Raw genomic sequence first — 12,741 nt, 5'->3', positions numbered from 1 at the left:
GCTGCTTGGCTATGGGAGCTATGGCAAGGTGGAATGGCATGGCAGGGAGCATGTGTGAGAACACAGTTGCTTACCTCATGGCAGTCAGGAAGCAAAGAGAAGAAGTGCCTAGGTTCCCAGTATCACTTCAAGGGCATGCCTTAGTAACCCAGCTTTCTCTCAGTTGGCCCCACTTCTAAAGGTTCCACCAACTCCTAATTGTGCCGTAGGCTTGTTCACCACACCTTTAGCACAGAAGTCTTTGGGGGAACGTTGAAGATTCAAACTATAATGGCACATTTAATCCCAGCTATTCAAGAGGCGAAGGCAGGAAGATCATTTGAGTACAAAAGTTTGAGGCTGGTCTGAGGAACATAGTAAGACTCTGGCTCATAGCCTGATAAGGGTCTAAGAATGTAGTTTGGTGAGAAAGCATTGGCCTAGCATGCATGAGGTCCTGGGTTCAACCCCCAACAAAATGAACAGATATAGAAAGGTTCAATACCCAAGTGAAAAAGTTCTATTTAAAAGTCTGTTTATTGAAAAGTTATTCTCTTGCTTTCTATTAACAGTTTCTGACATCTCTCCAGCACTCCTTTGTTCATATGGAAAGGAATACTACCCAGGAGGAATGCTAATGGTAGGTTAGAGCTGTGTTCTTATAATGTGCTCTAAGCTTTCAGCCACTTTTCAAATTGATTCTGAGAGGTATTCTCACCAACCCCTTGTCACAGAGGCAGAGGACTAAAGCAAGCACAAACCGAGCTGCATGGCTGCTCAAAGGGATGTGGAGGCTGCTCAAGGGGCTGTAGAGCAGGCCTTGAACCAGACAGAGCAGGATGTCCCAGCTTCCACCTCCTTGACTTCTCTGCCTTGTAGGCAGAGGGAAACTCTGCAGAGTGCTACTGCCTGGGGCGAAGGACAGTCTCCAGTAGCTTTCTCCCCCATACAAGCTAAGCCTGTTCTCATCCAGTGAGCTGCTTTTCTGGCCCCAGCCCCTATTTACCATATCCTACCATTCTCTTAGGAGCTATTCTTTCTTCAGCCTGGTCCTGCAGCAGTGTTCCATGTGCCTGCCATGCTCTTCTCTGGTTGCTGCTGCCCCTGCAGCATCTGGCCTGTCTGGTTTGCTGAGTAAGTTGATCACTCAGACTCCAGCCTAAAGCCCGATGCATCAAAGTTTTCCAACTTTACCATCAGTGAGGCCCAAACAAGTCAGTGACTCTGTTGCTCAGCTCCAGCACACCCTGTTTGTGAGCCAGCCAAGCTCCTTGTGGTCCAATTAGACAATATGCTTGTTTGCATCCCTGTACCTTTGCTCCAACAGTAACTTTGATAGTGATGCAACCCCTCTTTCTGTTATCCACCTGGCCAGGTTTCTGCTTATCTTCTCTACCTAGCCCTGTTCCGCATCATTTTCCTGCTCCTATTCTGTTGTATCTTTAGCATGCAGATAGATTGTTGTATGATGTAATTTCTGCATGTTGTCCTTAGTACTACTCTTGTCACCTCAGGTAAGAAGAAAACTGTACCCCAGTCTGGAAACCACCTCATGTGTCTCTTGTGCCTCTGGCAGTGGGACCAAGCAAAGCCCCAGCTCCCTGTGAATACTCAACAAGAACTAGCTGATTATTATGAATAGATTTCAACTTTGGCAGCTGAGCTGTGCCAACATCTAGTTACTAATCACTCTCCACACATCTGCTGTGCTCTTGAAATCTATTTGGGATGTGCAGGCCTGGCCTGAGGGTGCCTGCCTGGGGTAAAAGTATGCCCTACTTCTCTTGGTAGGAAGCAACACTTTCCAGGGTCATCTGAGGGCAAATTGGGTGCCTAGGGGGTAGTGCTGCGTGGGAATGTGCAGCTAAATGTGTGAGACAGAGGAGGTGTCGACAAGGATACTTCAGGCTTCTCAGGAAGACTCCACTCTGCAAAGGCGGCTTGCAGCTCTGAGCTCAGTGGTGTCCAGGGACGTCGGTGGCTGCACTGCTGGAACCTAGACTGTTTCCAAGGGAGAAGAGTCAAGGTCAAAGATGACTGCTCCTCCTGGTCCCCATAGCCACTACTCTCACCCTTCCCACCTACCCTTCTGTTAAAAAGCACAACCTGTAAAGTATAATTACCAGAGCCTGCTCAAGGCAAGAACAGCTGTCACGATGTGCACACAGCACTGTGGTACCCAATGGGGCAGGAAGTAAATCAAGGCACATTCTCCATGGTAAGAACTTGACCTTCAAGACCTGGAGACTTGATGCTCACTCACCAAGTACTTTCTGTGCTGCTTGGTGAGCAATCACCGGACTGGGCATTGGGATAGATGCATGGACATCTCCTTCAACGGTACCACAGTCTGTCCTGCTTAGAGGAAGGTGGGAAGAGGGAAGAACTTGTGTATGAAGGCTGAAAGGGCAAGAGGGGGATGCTTTTATAAAAAGCCAGTGTGGAGAGAACTAGTCCATTCCTGCAACAATGGCCTCCTCAGCCCTTCCCTAGATGCTGAATCTCCTCACATTAGGCCCCTCTCAGTATTGTTGAAGTGGGGATTATATTTCCAGTATAGAAACTTTGAGAGACCTTTTCAAACCATAGTGAATATCATCTACTCAGACAAACTGGAAGTCAGCATCGTTAAGAAAGTACGTTTTGGTGGTGTTCTTTCAGATTGTCACACTCTTTTGTGGTGGTTGTTTTGGCTTGATTTTTTTGGATATTATTATGTAGCCTAGGTTGGTGTGGAAGTCACTCCCCCCCTCCCCCTGCCATTTCTGCCTTCTGAGTGCTGAGATTATAGATATAGGTCACCATACTAAGCTTATGAGATTTAAACAAAAGCTTTCTTCTTTATACCACCATCCAAAAAAACCACTCTCCTATTTTACCTGTTCCTAATTTTTTCCCTTTGCTGCCAACACAATGACCTTGCACTTGGGGAATTCCCAGCACATCTGATGGTTTGCAAGCACCTGCCCTTGGTAGTGGCCTATTGGGTCTCATTGCCCCAGAACTACTGGCGGAAGGCCCTTCTCATGCTGCCGTCTACCTTCTGTTAAAGCACCATTACAGGGTATCACAGTGCTGTGTGCATAGGGTGGGAGCTGTTCTTGCCTTAAATAGTGCTCAGTGCTTCCCTGGATACAGGGGACATTTCTCTACTCTTGTAAAGGATGTGGCACTGTAGGCCTTGCCTCAACTCCAAACTGCTTGGCAATGATACTCTTACAAATCATGGAATGACTCCATGCTATTGTTATTTGAAGAACAAAAGACTTGTCTGTTCAAAGACACTTTCCCACCATTGAAACCAATGGGTTAACATCCATGGAATTAAGAGTCACTTGTTAGCAGGTAAAGTTGTTAGAATATAAAGCTGTGGGCTGTGAGAGGGATCTCCAAAAACAAAGATAGTTACCTGGGGAGCTTTTTAAAACACTGAAGTCTACTCCAGACCAGGCAAACAGAGTTCTAGGAGGAGAGAGGATGACCAAGGTTTTCAAGTTTCCAAGTATAGTGAGGATTCACAACACGTACCTTAAGAAGCTAAGGGAGCCACTCAGTCCTTCTGTTTGCTATAATCCTCTTCAGGGGACACCAGACACCCTAAGACATGTCTTTCTGCCTCAGAGCTCTGTATATGTTTTCTGTCCCAGCTATGTAAGCATCCAAACCCATGCGTCTTGGAAACAGACTTTGGGCCCCACCTCAGACCTTCTCAGTAGAGTTGCATTCTGTAGGTCTCTAGGGGGCTCATGGACACATGAGGCTGGAATAGGACTTTCCAAGATGGTGTCTTGAATGTCTTCTTGGATTCTCTGTTTTCTCACTGTGACAGGTTGAACTGTATTTCTTCCATTCCCAAAGTCATATGTGGAAGTCCTCCCTCCGGCTGACTTTAGAGTGTAATCTCTTTAGAAATGGGGTCTCTGCAGAGAGGCAGACCATGACTCAACATGACTGGTGAATTTATAAAAATGGGAAATTTAGACACTGAGCTAGGCATACAGAGAAATGTCATGTCATGATAGCTAGCTACACACTGAGGAGAGAAGCCCTGGAATGGATCCTTCCCTGAGATCCCTCAGAGGGAACCTGTCTGTAAAGGTTGCTATTGTTTGAGTAGGATTTATCTTTCCTTCCAGTCCAGGAAGGAGTTTAACGTCCACAGTTTTATGCTAATGGTGTTAAAAGGATGGGAATGTCTTCTGGGTTTTGAGGGTAGAGATTAGGTTAGATTAGATTCTTAGGAGGGAGCCCTCCTGACTGAACCTTGGTGACTCTATTTGTTTCTTCTCTTAAAACAATGTCATTAATTTTTTGAGAATTTCATACAATGTATTTTGATCACATGTACCTCCTACCATGCTCCCTGAATAGCACCTTCTAGTATTGTAAAAGCTAACCAGCAGGAGGAAGCTTCTGGTCAATACCAGCTTGATTTCTCCACAGCCTGTGACCAATGTGTGTGGTGCGTTCATCAATAAAGTCTCATTATTCAGTTCTTGTGGGCAAACAAGAATTTATTGTTGGGTGTGTGTGTGTCCCAGGATACCACCAATTAATAACTCGAGGGGAGGTATCCCATACCTGGAACTGGCTTTTGATTTGGCCACTTGTGGCTTCTGGGATGATATAATCCCCTATGTAGGGCAACTCCAATTAAACTCTTACATGAAAAAAAATTAAATGTGTATACTCAGGGAGTTTATAAAACAACCGGTTTCTTGATGGATGGTTTCAAACATGCTTAGTATTAGTTACCTATGCCCAACCTCCTCCTTCGCCTTCTACTCCCACCCCCTCTCCCCATTTAAACCTCTTCCACTATTCCCCTTTCCCTTTCACATCGACTGTGTTCTACTATCCCCCTGCTCGCTTTCTTTCTTTCTTCCTTTTTTTCTTTCTTTCTTTCTTTCTTTCTTTCTTTCTTTCTTTCTTTCTTTCTTTCTTTCTTTCTTTCTCTCTCTCCTCTCTCTCTCTCTCTCTCTCTCTGTCTTTCTCTCTCTCTTTCTTTCTTTCTTTCTTTCTTTCTTTCTTTCTTTCTTTCTTTCTTTCTTTCTTTCTTTTTGGTTTCTCGAGGCAGGGTTTCTCTGTGTAGCTTTGCGCCTTTTCCTGGAACTCACTCTGTAGCCCAGGCTGGCCTCGAACTCACAGAGATCCGCCTGCCTCTGCCTCCTGAGAGCTGGGATTAAAGGCGTGCGCCACTGTCACCTGGTACTATCCCCCTTTCCTTACACTATTTCTTCCTCTTTCCACCCATGGTCCTTTTCGAGTTTTCTAGATGCTAGGGGTACTCCAAATCAAACTTACTAATCAAAGAGTCTATGTTAGGATCCACATATGAGTGAGAACCTGGAATATTTGTCTTTCTGGATCTGGGTTACCTTACTCCCTGGCGACTTTATCATGAAAAGGAAAGTTCTAGAGATATATAACATGGTCCTGCTATGATGTGATACAAATGTGACCAAGTGTGTGTGTGTGTGTGTGTGTGTGTGTGTGTGTGTGTGTGTGTGATTCCTTGCCAGAGACTGGGTCATGCTGCTTGGACTTCTGGTCTACAGACTTGTGGGTTGAGTGGACATCTTTCCACTGTGAAGTAGCCTGCACAGGTGTTTCATTGTAGTAACAAGAAACTGGTTAATATTAATAGCTCTACCTCCAATTTCTATCTTCTACAACTGTGAGACAATAAATTTATAGTGTTCAAAGCACTCAGCTTGTGGTAGTTCATTACAACAGCCACAGGGAACAAATATGCTTATACTGCCTTTCATCTATTTTGCTGCCAAGTGCCCCAAGAAAGAACCAGAATAGATGCATCACACCCTGTCATCCCTGATCCACAGAGACACTGGCAGCCAGCCTAGAGATGTGCTGTCTTGGGTCAGAAGCTCAGAGCTACTTCTGCCAATGATAGCAGGGTGCTGACCAGTTTTTCTCTGGAAAGCAGAGGGTTTCCTGGATAGCCACACAGTCCCTCAGTCTGTCCTGAGCCCCTACACTCAAGATTAAGGTTGTATGTACACTCAGCTACATTTGTAGACTGATTGGTGAAGAGGCAATCTTGGTAGCTCAGAACAGGGGGCCGCTGTGTCATCTACTCTTCACTATATTGGCATAGAGTTGTTTTGTTGTGTTTTTTTTCCTCACCTAGTTATTGCCTCAAACCAAAGCCAGTGCCAACAGTGCCCTGTATGTTCTTGGCAGCCAACTGTGTTGGAAGATGGAATAAGTGTCTGGGCAGGACCCCCATCCTAACATACCCTACCAGTGTCTTTCCTTTTGAAATCCTCCTTCACAATCTGCAGTGCCTTCCCTGGTCCTCTTCCTGACATGCTTCTCCAAAAAGGCAGTAGGCTTGCCCTACCCCTTCAAACAGAGCCAACAGAATGGACACTGCCAGTGTCCCATGTCCCCTGTTGAGACTACCAAAATCACTCTCCTGTTGAGCAAGTTGGGGTCCATCTGTTTCAGTGGTAGAGAACACAGGGCATGGGGAATCATGGGGAATCTTAGTGGACAGGTGTTAGGAGGGACAGAAAATTGGAGTTTGCTTGGATGATTCGGGGATATTGGATGGGCTGTAGATTGGCTATTGTGAGAAAGCTGGAGTGATTCTGTAATTGGGCATCTCAGGAGATGACCACAACAGGGGAGAAAGGAATGGATGGGGCTGTAATTGGTAATGTAGCTGTTACTCATTTTAGCCAAAAGAGAGTTTGGGGTGTATTTCTGTTGTGCGTGGTACAATGGCCTTGCTTTTGTTCATCTTAGACTTCTAATAGCATCCTCCATGAAGATAGCCCCACAAAATGAGGGTGGCAAATTTATTTCCAGGCTTTCCCTGCCCCAATACTGCTTTCTCTGTAAGCTGTGCCTGTAGACTAGCATCTAAGAACATCCTTTCCTAGATCATGAAGAAAGAAAATAAGATGTTGATGGTGCATTTTGGGAGGGGGTGTGTCAAATAAATGTCAGTCACTCCATGAGTGTACCCCTCTGCTTCATGAACCCTCTGGGGTACTCTGGCCTGTTTTGTGTCTGTTTGGAGACCTTACTTTCCACCCTGGATTCCTTTCATGGGGGTCAAACCTCAGGTCTTAATTATTTATTTATTTGAGACAGGGGCTCTCTACATAGCCCTGACTGTCCTGGAACACATTATATATACCAGGCTGTCATCGAGTTCTCAGAGATCTGTCTGCTTCTGCCTCCTGAGTGCTGGGATTAAAGGCATGCACCACATGCCTAGCTAGACCTATGTTATCACATGACAGCTGGCCAATTTTTGGGTAGGTAATAGCTTTTTCCTAAGTTCAGTTTCATCATGTTGACAATGGAACAATGCTACCTGCCCCAGAGTGCTGCCTAAAGAATATTGGAAATGCTTGGATAATACTCAGCTCTCCTCACTTCCCTCTCTGGCCTCCAAAACTATCCAGGAGGTGGGAACTACTCCTGGGAAAACAGGACCACTCAGGATGAAGTCTAAGCATAATGAGCTCTACAGAACTCTTCAAGTTGTGCAGGATCCAATCTTGATCTTGGACTTAATCTGGACTTGGACTAGATCTGATCTAGAACAGTGAGAAATGAGTTCCCATTGTTTATAAATTATCAGCCTGTGCTATTTTAATATAGCTGCATCTGGGGAGTGCTCAAACACCTGGGGACTTGCTAGCAATGTACATCATTGGTTTGGCCCAAACCTGTTGGGATGGCCCAAGGAACTAGGTTAACAAGCCTTGTAAATGGTTCTCGTATACACTTTCTTCCCTCTTCCTTCAGAGAACCTCTGCTAGAGTTGGAAAAGGAGCCTGGCAAGATCCATTAGTGAGACTCTGGGCAGTTCCTTCCAGGACATGCTCAGATCACTGTTTTGAATTTTAATGAGTGCCAGGACCGGTCTATGCTGGGAAGGTGCCATATTGGTATTTGGTCCATTTCTTTCTGCAGAAGTAAATTTAGAGATTATTTATGTTTTTCTCTTTCTCTTTTATCTAAGTACCTAGCACAAAATGGACCAATGATAATCAATAACCTTTTATGCTGCCCTTACATGACTTCTTTTCCACAGAAAGCTTGCCTGAGAGCAATAAATCCCTGATGGAGATGGTTCCTGTGATCCTGGGAAAGCGGTTCTGGAGGATGATCTGGGGAAGTACTGGCTGGGCCTGCTCAGTGCTGCCTGGCTCTCTGCCCTCCCCTCCCCCCTCTTTGCCCTCCCTTCTCTTTTAGACAATGAATCTCAAGGTGACCTCTAACTAGTCCCTTAGGTTCTCTTCACCTCCTTCTTTAAACATAATTTTTTATTGATTTTTTTTTTTTTAGAATTTTACATCATGCACCCCAACCCCTCTCATTTCCCAGTTCCTCAATATTAGTCCCTCATCCCTGTAGCATCCTCCCCCAAAAAAAATGTAAAAAAAATTAATTAAAAACAAAACAAAACAAAGAAACCAAAACCCCACTTTGCTCCTCCATCTTTCCCACCTCTCCAGCACCTCTTCATTCGTCTTAGTGGCTTTGGGATTGGTGTGTCATGCAGCAGACCCTTCTGTCCACTTAACTCTACTTGCAATTAGTTGTTGATCTGGTTCAAGGCCTCTGGCTGCTGGCACACCATCAATACTGAAACTTGACTAAGACTCCTCTCCAATATCCTGCTGCTGCTCTGAGTCATGGAGATCCTGCGACCATGGTTCCACAGAACCAGTCCCTTCGCACACTCTTGCAGCTCAAAGCTCTGGATGTAGGTTTGGGTGGTAGCTGATTTGGTCAGTCCAGGCCACTGGGACTACCCCTCTCAGGTGAGAGGTGGAGCCAGCTCTTCTATGCCCATGCCATCAGGGCCAGCTCTGTCATGCCCATGATGAGGGGAGATGGGACCATCTCTCCTATGAGTGTGGGGCTGGCTCTTCTTTTGCAGTGGCCAGCTAAGGCCAGAGTCAGCTCTCTCAGGGTCAGCAAAGGGTGGAGCAGGCTCAGCACAGCCCTTGGATTTCAACACACATGGTCCCTGTGGCCCCCTTTGGTAATATGGGCCACAGAGATCAACACTGACCCCCGCTTCAACAGGACCATGGATCCTCAGCAACAGCCTAGGTCAGAATATCAGCGTGGCTCCAGGTGGCAGTGCAGGACACTCAGATCGGCATGGCCTCAATGGCAGTGTGGCCCTCAGACACCAACGTGTCCCCAGGTGGTAGCCCAGACCCTGGGCATCCACGTGGCCATCAATGGTAACAGAAGCCAAGGATATAAACACAGACCCTGGCTACTATAGGGCCACAGACCTAGGTGTGGCCCTCAGTAGCAGATCAGGCTTAGATGTCATCATGGCCCTGGTGGAAGATCAGGCTACCTAGCTCATCATGGCCCCATTGCTTCACCTCTTAGTGGAAAAATAAGAGCAATATTAACATGAGCACTCCTACCTACAAGAAATTATCAGAAAAATGCAGCTGTGAAAGAACATGGAAGCATTCTCAGAAAGATTACATCCTAATGTGGAAATGCTACTCGGCTACTCTGTGGTGGATATGGTGGTGCATGCCTGGAGTCCAGCAGGTAGGATGATTACAAGCTAGCCTGGGCTACAAAGTAAGACTTGGACAACAAAATAAGTTGAAAAGTAAATTAAAAATAAAAGAAGAAAGGTGTCTTTTCCTATCTTCTAATTTTTATGGCCCTAAACCCAAAAAAATAAAGACAAATACAACCAAAGGCAGTATACATGCACAGTGGCCGGCCCTCCCACATACTCATTCACAAACAGAGAACACGCTTTTGGAAACCAGCCACAGAAAGGGATGGCTTTTCTACTCCTGTATCTTGCCTCCCCTCCTCCCCCCATCTATACACTTCCTGCCACATACAGGAGATAGAAGAACTGGGAGCAGACTTCCCAGGATCCACTGGGATCGGGGGTGGGGGTGGGGATGATGGTCTGTGTGCTTGACTTTTCTGTGCTGATGAAGGAGGTCAGGTGAGTACCCCAGAGGCCACCAAAGAGATGTACAGTTTCTTGTACCTTTAACCCCCTCCCTTTCCCTCATTACTCAGCAGGTGGGAAAGCAGAGAATACAGATTAAGGCAGAGAAATGGCCAAGCCCATCTCTACCCTCACTTCCCACTGCAGTTTCTGAGCCTGTCTCGGCTGAGGATGGGAGGCAGCAAAATCTGAAATGGAATCGTAGCTCAGCTTGCTTTAGGCCTTCTGAAGAGGACAAGAAACCAGGAGACTAGCACCGAAAAGACAGTTTATAACTCACAGTTGCCATGAGCACATCATGGTGTGTGAGTGTTGTGGGTGGGGAGAAGCTCCAGGTCCCTAGGAGGTAGAAGAGAAAGGTTGTGTTTCCTGTGTGAAAGAAGAGGTCGGGTGAGCACGCTCAGGACCGGTCAATTTGAATTCATTTCGGCAGTCTCCAGGGCTGGGAGAGGCAGATAGTGACCCAGGCTAGGAGACCCAGAAGGCAAGAGCCCAGTGAAGAAGACATTGAGAGTAGGGACTCTAGATCGGATGGTCTGTATTTGAAAATCAGGCCCCTGGCAGGATCAGCTGGTTAGGGAGGAGCCAGGATGAGGGAGGTTCTTGGGCTGTTTGGGGTAAGGCAGACCCAGAATATGCGTGCAGGAGAGATGTTAAACTGCCAGGGTTGAGGTTCTAGGAATTGGTGAATGCATAAAACTAAACCACATCTTTGTTCCTTGGCTGAGACAGTCTGGGAAGCAAGTCTCTTTGGCTTTCCAGCCTCGGCAGCCTCGTAAGTCAAACCAGAAGGAAATTGGAATCGCTGTGGAACAAACCAATCTACCCTGAAACACACCCAACTCCCACTCTCCACAAGTGCACACACAGAAATGAAAGGTCAAAAGTAAACATTCTAGGCATTCTGGTATTTTCTTACTGCTCAGCAATGGATCCCTCTGAGGGCTCCAGTGTGGATTTCACTGTTTAAGAGCAAAAAAGTTGCACACAAATGCTTTGTACCAGGACAGTCTCATACACTGCAAAGGGCTTCTGCAGTCATTAAAACATTTGGACTTACAGATTCACCAACTGAACCTACCATATATTCTTCTCATTGCTACACAAGGACTCTGAGGTCCAGGGTGATGGTGGGATGGGAGTGGGGGTGGGGTGGGGTGGGGGAGTCACTCATACAGTTGTCACATGGTTTAGCTAAGAAAGGTCCTACAACTTGAATTCTGGTAGTTTTTGATGATACACCATAGAGTTACACAAAATTTTAGTAGAGTGTCCTGGCTAGTTTTATGTCAACTTGACACAAGCTAAAGTCACAGGGAAGAGGGAGTTTCAATTGAGAAAATGCCTCCTTAAGATCCAGGTGTATGCAAAACTGTAGTGCATTTCCTTAATTAGTTGTTGATGTGGGAGGAACCACCCAGTGTGTGTGTGTGTGTGTGTGTGTGTGTGTGTGTGTGTGTGTGTGTGTGTGTGTGCGTGCGTGCGCGCGCATGCGCACGCAGTGGGTTGCCCCTGGCTTGGTGGTCCTGGGTTCTATAAGAAAGTAGGCTGAGCAAGCCATGGAGAGCAAGCCAGTAAGGAGCATCCCTCCATGTCCTCTGCATCAGCTCCTGCAGTCAGGTTACTGCCATGTTTGAGTTCCTGTCCTGACTTCCTACCATGATGAACTGTGATGTGGAAGTGTAAGCCAAATAAACCCTTTTTTCCCCCTAGGTTGTTTTGGTAATGGTGTTTCATCATAGCAATAGTCACCCTAATTAAGACAGAGAGTATGGTAGAAAATTGTGGTTTAGTGCCTGGGCTCTTATACTTGCAAAGTCATGTTGCAGAATGATGGTCAGGCATCCTGGGAATTGTCATTAAGCAACTTTGTTGTATAAATATCATAGAGGGCACTCACATGGGGTGGATAACTATGTACCTAGATTATGTAGTATAATCTGTATTATTTAAAAAAAAAACTTCTTTTGGCTAGGTGTGACAAATGTCTTTAATACCAGCAGTTGAGAGTCAGGGGCAGGAGAATCTCTGAGAGTTCAAGGCCAGCCAGGTCTACATAGTGAGACCCTGTCTTTTGGGGGCTTGGAGAGATGGATTAGGAGTTAAGAACAGTTATTGCTCTTCCAGGAGACGGGAGAATGAGTTTTAGCACCCACAAGTGGCTCACAAGCACCTGTAGCTCCAGCCCCAGCACACTAAATATCTTCTTCTGCTCTCTATAGTCACCAAAACTCACATGTACATAGGCACACATATACACACACACCACAGCACACACTACTGCACTCACATACACACATCCTTGCACAATTAAAAATAAAGGCAGTGCATACCTTTAATCCCAACACTTGGGAGGCAGAGGCAGGCGGGTCTTTAAGTTTGAGGGCAGCCTGGTCTGCAGAGAGAGTTTCAGGACAGCCAGAGATACACAGAGAAACCCTGTCTCAAAATCCTCTCCTCCTAATCCCCCCCCAAAACACACACATACAGCCTAAGCCATATTCTAGGTCATGACTAATGTCACTATCCCTCACCCTCACCCCTTGTCCCACTGAGAGGTCTTTGGGAACAACATGCACAGAGCTGTCATCTATGTCAACAAGGCCTCTGGAGTCTCTAGGAAGGACCTACCTCAGGCTGCTCTCCAGTTAACTTTTTTTTTTCAAATGAGCACATTCTAAAATAATAATTGTAGTACAGAAAATGTATAAGCCAGCCACCTAGTTGTTTACTGTCACCAAGTACCATGTCCTGTGAGTCAGTATGTGAGC

At 46.1% G+C, this 12,741-nt stretch overlaps 1 long non-coding RNA gene across 1 annotated transcript in view; it reads left to right on the top strand.

Moving 5' to 3' along the window:
* The window catches only part of LOC128103906 (uncharacterized), a 44,736-nt gene extending 40,262 nt beyond the window's left edge, over positions 1–4,474 (top strand). Inside the window, exon 4 of the long non-coding RNA XR_008215796.1 lies at positions 552–4,474. This is a non-coding gene — a long non-coding RNA (uncharacterized LOC128103906). The remainder of the gene's footprint in view (positions 1–551) is intronic.
* Positions 4,475–12,741: the final 8,267 nt, after the last annotated feature.

Source organism: Peromyscus californicus, unplaced genomic scaffold (genome assembly GCF_007827085.1).
Source record: "Peromyscus californicus insignis strain IS unplaced genomic scaffold, ASM782708v3 Scaffold_8__1_contigs__length_139910024, whole genome shotgun sequence".
Taxonomy (NCBI): Eukaryota; Metazoa; Chordata; class Mammalia; order Rodentia; family Cricetidae; genus Peromyscus; species Peromyscus californicus.
This window is presented reverse-complemented; position numbering and strand designations above follow the sequence as displayed.